Source organism: Poecilia latipinna, unplaced genomic scaffold, assembly GCF_001443285.1.
Source record: "Poecilia latipinna isolate Pla-1442-1.1 unplaced genomic scaffold, P_latipinna-1.0 Scaffold396, whole genome shotgun sequence".
Classification (NCBI taxonomy): domain Eukaryota; kingdom Metazoa; phylum Chordata; class Actinopteri; order Cyprinodontiformes; family Poeciliidae; genus Poecilia; species Poecilia latipinna.
Window position 1 is genome coordinate 533,588 of NW_015113012.1, and position 9,425 is coordinate 543,012.

Sequence of the window (9,425 nt, forward strand, 5' to 3'; positions counted from 1 at the left end):
ACAGTGTGTCTTTACCTCTGTGGCAGAGGCTCCGCCGAACCCCTGGGGTTCGATCGAACCCAGGTTAAGAACCACTGCTTTAATGTTATTCTGATTGTTCTATGGATAGAAATTGAGTTTTTAAATTTAATTTGATATGGGTTCGCATGCCACTACTGCCCAGTCTTGATCGTAAAAAAACAGAACACTAAAATGTTGCGATGTTGAATAAACCCCATTCACCAAAATCAATAGCTCAATGGAGGAGACATTAATGCAAACTTAGGAGAATAAAATATGCCAAAACAAGAAATGACCAAAGTAGTAAATAAGGTGATTTGCATTGTGTAGTAAATTTGACCTGCAACATTTCCTTTTGTGACTTGCATCTTAAAAGTCTCCTTTTCCGCTACTGTATTATTTAATTTCAGTGTGAAGGTCCTCAGCAAAATAAGGACAAGAATTTATGAACATAACGTCAGTTTCTTTCTTCTATCTCTCAACATTAGTGAACCTTTTTTTTTTCGTTTCTTAATTAAAGCACTCTGCTCCTCCCCACTTTCCATCACAGTTCTGAGACCCCTGTGCTGCAGGATTATGGGATTACACCAGAAGGGTCCATGCTTATGAAAGCACTCAGTAGCAACCGGTCTACTGCTTGACTCCTGTGGTACAAAGAAATTCTAGGTGGAATTCTTTATTTGGCCCAACAGAGCCTCTGCCTTTGTAAGCAGCACAGCAGGTCTGCGCTGGCATCCAATGGCATTTATTTTTACTTATTTACCAAAGAGTGTACAAAAAACCCAACAAAAAGAAAGCCCTAATTATGTATGGATTTCAAAATGAATTTTATTGGGTTAGAAATAACTTTGAGCTGTGTGTGAGGGTTTGTGTGTCTGCATTGGAAGGTGTAGCTGTTGTTTTTTGCTTTAGTGTCTGAATTAATAAGACTATTACCGCAGCAATTATAGCTCTGTGCAGCACCTTGGATTAATTTCTTTGGATATCCAATGCTACCAATTAAAACTGTTGCCATAAGTCTAGCAAGAGAGGGGCTTTCAAAAGATAAATTTCCCACCAAATAACAATGGCAATTTTGTAGGTTGTAAAACTGGGAGCAATTATTTTAATAAGCATAAAACAATTTCTACTGAGCAGCAGCCACGGCCGATCCAGCGTTAGAGCTCGAGCCAAAAGTAGAAAAGTAAGAGTGTCAAAAACAACCACAGGAGAAAATGAGGTTACCTGTTCAGAAGGTTGTAAAAGAGGGAGGTGTTGACCTCCTGCTGCTTCACTCTGTGTGGCCACAGACTGTCTGGTCAAAGTTGCGTTGTATTTTTCAGAGGATGCATATCCAAACACATAGTCACACACACACACGTACGCTCAATCCTACAATCCTACGAAGCAATCAAGCAGTGAACAAATGGATTATGTTACTACTGCAAATCTGCTATACATATTGCATGTATAATTCTTAAAGTTTATCTCTGTAACCTACATGTTTAGAGCAGCATTCTAAGCTTGTTAGTCCTAATGACAGCGTCGGCAGCAATGATCAGCAATTTGAGAAGCAGCCTGTTTAAAAAATCCCCGCATTTAAGTCCTTACAAGACTGAACTCATTCTTACGGTCATCGTTTTGCTGGGGTCCACGACTGGTTCCATTTCCGAAAATGTCCAATACCAAGATTTCCCCCCAACATGACTTTCAACACGACAGGTTTGCTATTTTCCACTGAATTTGGAAGCTAACTCACAAATGGTCCTGCAGACATTTCTTTGTTTAGCAACCAAACCAACTTATCACATCGACACTCCAAAAAACATGAGGCACAAGAGGCAGATTTGTGAGCAAATGTCTTGTTTACTGTTGGCATACAAATTGTATGTAGGAAACAGAGAGTACCAGCTGAGAGCGCATGCGCTAATATTATTGGCTTGGGATATTTTCTACTGATATAATGCTGTGACATAATATATATGGATAAGCACGATATTTAAAGAGGGGTATTGTATAAAATGTACTTTTTGAGCTTTGTGTCATATTACAATGTTATTCACTCATCTGAATCATACCTGGAGTGTTGATTTGATTCTTTCACATATATTTGAGGAATCCTTGAATCTCTGGCAGAAGTCATTCATGGGCACCTCAAAACTTGCTCTCTCAAAGTGCTGCCTATTTCTACAAAGCTCCTCCTTGGAGTTACAGTCTTCAGCCAAGCTTGTACTTAACAGAGCACCTTCCCCACACAGCTCCACCAGACTAGCAGTAGCATCCTATGGATGGGTTTACACTGCTCAACAGAAAGGAATTGTGGGGATGACAGCATAAAGGCATATAGCATTTAAGCTTAATATCTAAGTTTAATTCATTTAAGATAATAAATGACTATATTTAATACTTTATTTTTATCCACATAAGCTACTAGAAAAAAAATGAAACATGCTGTGCCTTTCTATTGAGTGCCACTGAATACTATAGATACAGCTGGGGTTGACCAGAGCATGCTTACTTTGATGTAGATGTGTCCCTGTAAATACGTTTTCAGTACATGGTAAAGAATCATGTAACAAGCTGATTATCCTGCTCAATTTGTAGTCTCCTGCACATCTGGCTCTTAAATTACCACTGCTAAAAAACAAGGAAAAAAAATTACAATGATCTTGACAGGGTTTCAGACTGGGCAAGGAGCCCAGTCCCCCTACCTCACACAGCCTCAGAGCCCGAAACACACATGGGGGCTATTATTCTTAAAGTAGCTGCTGTGGCACAAGGGGATAATTTGAACAAAGTGTGTGTGCATGCTCGAACACAGTCTTTGAATGTTTGCTCTGTTATCATGTCCACACATCTCCAGCGAGTGGCAGAGTGAAAGCGTGCCTCGTCGAGATAGAGGTATGGGAAGATCGTTGTGCTGTTTGAAGCCCTTGAAATCTCCTTTCCGTTCATCCTTAAACGGTCAAGTCAGCTCTTGAGTGACTTGTTCATTTACATATTTGTTTTGTTTTCAGTTTGGCAGGAGAACTCTGACACGTGTGTTTATTAAAGAGGCACTCAACAGATATGCACTGATGTTCAGTTTAAACCTAAAGCTGTAAGTCATATAAAAATGATTTAGACGTAGGAGATGAAATACGACGACGACTGAAAGAACACTAAGTAAACAAGTCCCAAAATAAAGATGGAGTAGTATGCAGCGTTCATTCATCCGTGCATTTATTCACTCACCTCTATAAAAACTGTGTCCAGGATCATTTTTCTAACCCCAAACTTCAGTTGTTGGTCATACCTCTAGGCTGTAGACGGACTGTCTCCTCATGGTAGTGGGTGAATTAGGCTGTGGCTCGTCAGCAATGTGCTAAACCCATACGTGACTTATGGTTACCCACAAGAGATTTGGCCTTTAGTCCTACGACTTCAACCACAGAGCAGAAACACACAAAAAAAAGTCTCATCACAAGCACCAATAAAAGAGAGAGGAAGACAGCAAGTGTCAAATAATAGAATGTGCTCTTATGGTAAGCTTATGATTGCTGTGTTCTGCAGTCTAACCTTCATCACTTTTTCCATTAGGTTCAGTTTGCTAAGTGAGACAGACAGCTCTGGTAGCTTGCTGTTTATTGCGAGGCTACCACTCAGAAATGTGCCTGATTACCACCGTTTTATGGGATTCTTCTAAGTCAGATAACAAATGGCAGAGTCATTAACACCAGTTTTGAAATATGATAATTTTTTTTTTTTAAATATTCCAACTTTTGGGTGCTTCTGATGCATATTTGCAGTGACTGATCCTCCACATGGCTAAACTTCTCAAGCACTCCTAAGAGGTGAGCCTCTGGCTTTTATTCCACATTTATTCACACAAAGAATTGAGTTTCACCAAATGGGGCACTTATTAAAAAGGGAATTTAATGTTTTTTTGTTTTTGTTTTTGTTTTTTTCAAGGTGTGTAATTGTGTAACAGGATCAAATATTTGTGCATTGATTAGGTGTTAAAAAAAAAACAATGTGGCACTTTTCCAGTTGCTATTAAGTGTTATTTGAGCAAAAACCACAATGTTGATGTAGTGTTAAGTGTAAAGTTCAGAATGAATTCAAAGGTCTCTTGTTAAAACCTACTCCCAGACTCCATAGCATTCATTTTCAAGAAACTAAGTTTTTTTTTTTTTCTATTGTTACACAAAGTGATTCTCGGTTTGTCAGACTGAGCTTAAGCATTGTTTTCTTCAGAGTTATTAACTTTTTTTTCTTGGTGAAGAATGAATCTAGATGACACAGAAAACAAAAGCAAGTCACTCATTTTGACTGCAATTCAAAAGTAAACCTTTTCAGGTGAGGACATATTTTGCCATCCAGAACCGAGAATGAACCTGAAAGCCAATAACTGTTTATCCAGTTGAAATTTTGACAATGTTGGCCTTATTCAACCTCCACAGATATACCTGATGTACAAATAAGACACATTATGTCAGTTGCATCTGGTGTTATTCTCAAATTTCCAAACACCTGTTTATCCCATACAGATTAGTGTCGCCCATCATCACTCTTGCATAAAGCATCCACACATCAGAGAGGGCAGGATAAGGGGTGGGATTGTCACGATTTGATAATGACACTTAAAAGAGATAGACCGATGTCTGTGGGTGGGCTCAATAATTAAAGTGCCCAGGTGATTCATTCAAAGACAAGGCAGAGCTTATGAATATGTCAGCATGGTAGCTAATTGCAAATGTTAGCAGCAGTTGAAATGGATTGTTCTTACTACTGCTCTAGCTCCAAATTATAATGACTCTTTTTTTCACCCCTTGTTTGAACCGAAATAATCACTGTAAGCACAGATTCAGAAAAAAAGCCTATTTTTAATCAATACATGCTTACAAAGATGCAAAAATAAGTGAGGAAAATGAGTTGCAAACTGTCTTAAAATGCAGAAGATAATTCAAACAGTGAGTTCAAAACGAAGTAACAGTTTTACAGAGTTTCATCAAACAAGCTATTCAACGAAGCCAGGTCCTAATCTGGTGGTATTCACAGTCTATTTCCAATGTTTGAACTTGGAGAGAATCCACAGGGAGTCCTGGTCTGTCAGCGCTTTAACCTTGGTTATGAATCTAGCCTCGGCTTACTTCATGCGCAGGTAAAACTTCCAGATCTCGATGACCGGGTACATATTCTTTTTAAATAGCCTTAAGAATAACATAATTTAGGTTCCAGTTTCATTAAATGCTTTCTCATTTTTGTCATGAGGATGTCTCCTGCCAAAGCAGGTAGACTTTGGTGGAAATCTACCAAAGTCTACCTGGTAGACTCCAGGTAGAAAGACACCGGGAAGTCTTTCTCCTTCCCGGTGTGCTGAAGCAGAGTCCAGTTGATACACATTTCTCATCCCCTACCACATACTATCTAAAATTACTTTTTAGAAAAACAACTTAATTGTCACCAACACTGATTAAAATAAAAACATCCTGGCCACTTTTAGGATTTTAGAAGCTTTTTACCAGTGAAACAATTATTTTCAAACATGTACAAATGTGTTAGCAAGTTACGAAAAAACAGCTCATAACCCACAGATGTTGCAAAGGGAGGCTGCTGTTAAACATTTTGGACAAAAACCTCTTCTGTTTTATCTGCTGGGTATAATTTATTCTAGAAGCAAAAAAAAAAAAAGTATCTGTTCATGACCTTGATAGTCGGCACATTAAAGGGGAGAGTGTTTGCTAAACGTGAAATTATATGCTGCAAGAAAGACATGGCTACATCATTGGAGTCACCCCAGAGTAAACAAATGAGTTCGGCAAGCAGAGGAGGGATTACCATATCTCCACTTAACTTATTTTATCCTGTGAGAATCATCAATATGAAAGGGTAAGGAGAAGGAGAGAAACTGCTGAGGTGGGCTTTTAACAGCAGGGTGAACTGCGATGTTTAAGCAGAGAGATAAATGAGAAATCTCCCCAGAATCTACAAAGAGAGTAAACAGAGTCGTTTTATCTTTTCACAATGTACCGATTTCTTGATTTTGAAATGGTGACACAAACAACTTAATTCTTTTACGCCGAGTTGTTGGTTTTGTGTTTCTGTGCATAATTTGGTCTGACGACATGCACATTTGACTCATATGTTGCCTTTCTACTTTGCAATTACAGTCTAAATGTATTTATAACTCATTTTCTAAGTTCAGTTTATGACTATTTTACATCTCATTACAGTTTTGACAATTTTTCCAGGTAATTTGAACTTGTATTTTTTTTTCCTGTTTAAAAAAAATAATAATAATAATCTGCCACGCTTATGTAGATAACACCATATGGATGTAGATGCTACAACAGGGCTGTGAGGCTCAGAATGATGGTGTTGTCAAGCATAAGATTCTTCAGGCATTAGGTTGCTGATCTGTGAACTTTGCTCCTGTTTATCTCACTGTGACAAAAAAGAAAAAAAACAAAAACAACAATTAGATAATGCTTAAGCATTAGGAGCCTGTTTGCATCGACACTTACCCAAGCTTGTGCAAATGTGCCAGCCTAGGGAACACGCAACCTGAACGGAGGCCTTTTTCTGCTTGCCAAATTGTAATCCTGGCCTCCACCTGATATAAGTTATCAATATTTTACAGCTGCCATTAAAACTTTAAAGAGGCAACAATTAGACAGAGAAACAAAGGAGATCTTTCATGAAGTGTGGTCAGGAAAGATTTTAAAGACGCCTTTAAACCCTTTCATTTGTTCATATAAAATTCCTCCTGCTGTATGAAGCTGTGTGGTTGGACACGTTTCATGAAAAGATATTCTGTGGTCTCCTTAATGGCCATCAGCAGGGAGCGTTTGAGTGAAAGGCAGAATCGTCTTCCACAGGACTGCATCAAATACTACACTTATATGTGGATTTAAAAAAAGATTAATAATTGCATATACCCCCGACCCCACCCCCACCGCCCCAGGGGGAAAAAAAATAGCTCTTTCAAATTTTATTGTACTTTTTTTGTTTATGTTTTCTTGGCACTGATGGCCTTTATTCACGAGTATTCCTCTGTTTTAATCATCATCAAAAAGGTTGTCATTGTCCTGTCTGAACTTGGGTCCTACTCAACCGCAGATCATTCATCATCAAGTGCGATGATGCCTATCAGTGAATATGCAGATTTTTATTTTTTATTTTTTTAATGAATAATATGGCAACACAGAAGTAAAACAAAAACATAGCAATGTAACTCCAGACATAGGCTGGCTTTAGAAAGTCAGAATGATAATCATTTTCAAAGTCTTTCACTTAGTGTTCTTTTTAAATTTGTCTCATTTGTCCATTAGTACTTTTACCTTCTTAAAACACAGAGTGCTTCAAATTTTCAAATATTTTGAGTCTTATAAATGCAACGAGAACCTGAGCGGAAATATAAACTTTACTTTAAACAGCAAAGACAAGTAGGCTGCAGAGTATTCTGGTTGTGAAAAAACAATAGTTGTACATTCTTCTGCACCTGCACTAAATTTAAATTCTAAAAAGCTGTAAAAAGAAATCCATCTTTCTTTATTTCTTTCTTGAAAAGCAGGTCAGCTCCCCCAAGATAGTCCTTGTGTAAGCAAGTACCAATTCCATCAGAGTGAACAAAAATATTGTAAAGTAAGCTAAAACGGGTTTGTCTGTGTCTTGGGGCTGAACTTTTAATTTTTTTTTTTTTTTTTTTTTTTTTGTAAAATGCACTTTCTCTTGGGATTAAATGTTGCAAATATCCAGTGCATTCATTTCACAACACACAGACACATCACCCAATCTTTGCAGGGATTTGCCCATAGGTGTGTGATCATCAAAACAGAAAAAAGAAGACATTTAACTAAACTGCAAGTAAGTGACTTCCAAAATATAGCTCTGTGCATACCGTTAGGTACCAAAACAAATTGCCTCTCAATAAGAATTCTTGAATCTCTTGTGGCAGCCATTTGAAAGTGCTTAAAGATGCCTCAATGCTTGCTCTCACAAAGTACCTCCTATTTCCACAAAGCTCCTCCTTGGAGCTGCAGTTTCCAGTTGAGCTTCTGCCAAATAAAGCAGCCCTTCCTCTCATCCCTTTTTTCTCAGTCCTAAGCTCCTAAGAATGGCTGTAAACGTCATAACAGAGAAGCATTGTTGTCATTATATGCTGAAGACAGTGTTGGAAAGAGCAGGAGTTTCTTAAAGACACAAGCCAATTTCAAGGTGTCAATTTGCAAAGTCAGCCGTCTTATAAGCCGTGTTTGACAAATACAGCATTTTTATAATAACAGATCTTGACGTACTTTGTTGATTGCGCAAGAAAATGGCTCTGTGTGCCTGGAAAAGACATAATACCACCCATTTAGATGTAAACCTGCAGCTGAAAGGGAATTTTGGTTTGCGTGTTTATGGTATCTCTGCATGCATCCCAGTGGACCCAGGTGAAAGTGTAAAGGACTTTCACACTAGTTAATATAATTACACACTTTTCTTTCTTGGTATTTCCAATGCCTTTTTTTATCCTTTCAATCCTTGTAAGATTTACTCACTCTGATGTTTTCTTTGGATAATTCCACAATTCAGAGAGCCATTACTTTTCCTCAAGAAGATTCTGTCATGGATCTCTTTGGCCCAGCACTATGTCCAAGTTGGCCCAGTTATGGTGGAAAAGCCGAGTGGCGACCACATAATGACCAGTGTCTCAGGGCCTGGCTAATTTTTCATGTACAAACAGGCTGCTGACTCCCAGGTCCAGACGTATTTAAGGTTTCTAAGTACCCTCCAGGGGTCATTAAACATTGTAACCTGAGTCTCTGATCTATTGCATGAAATTCACAGCAGAAACCTCTTAGCAACCATTAGCTGATGCTAAAATGAGTTTACCAAAATAAATGTTTGACACATTAAAAAAAAAAAAAAGAAAAAAAAAAGTTGTATTTGTAACCCAGTACACAAAAACACATTAAACCTATACTTGCATGTTTTCCAAAACTTCTCTTGTATCCCTCAAATGTTAGAGGAATATTAATTTACCATTCCAAAATACAATTTTTGAGCTTTCAAATATTCTATTCATCTGTTTCGAACTTGGCAAAAAAAGAAGCAGCATATTGTACACATATTATTTTCCTCCCTGCTCTCTCATCTTGTGCTTTGCTCACCCATGTCCATTTAAACTGACTCATGCAGTGCTGTTATGTTCATTCTCATTTGTTGCATTCAGGGGGAGAGAGTGTTTGTTTACATTTTCCTCCAACTTCAGCTCCATGAAAAGCAGCTGATTTTTGCCTGTGCTTAAATTCTTCACTTTCCTTCCAGGCTGGTGATGTTGATGTTGCATGGTAACATCAGTACATGTAAATCATGTTGCAGCAGCAAGAAAAACAAAATCTCTATGAGTTAACAATACCATTGAAGCAAAGGAGCGTGCAGTGTGGTGTTAGGAAGCAGCTGATCCAGATTGTTGTCTA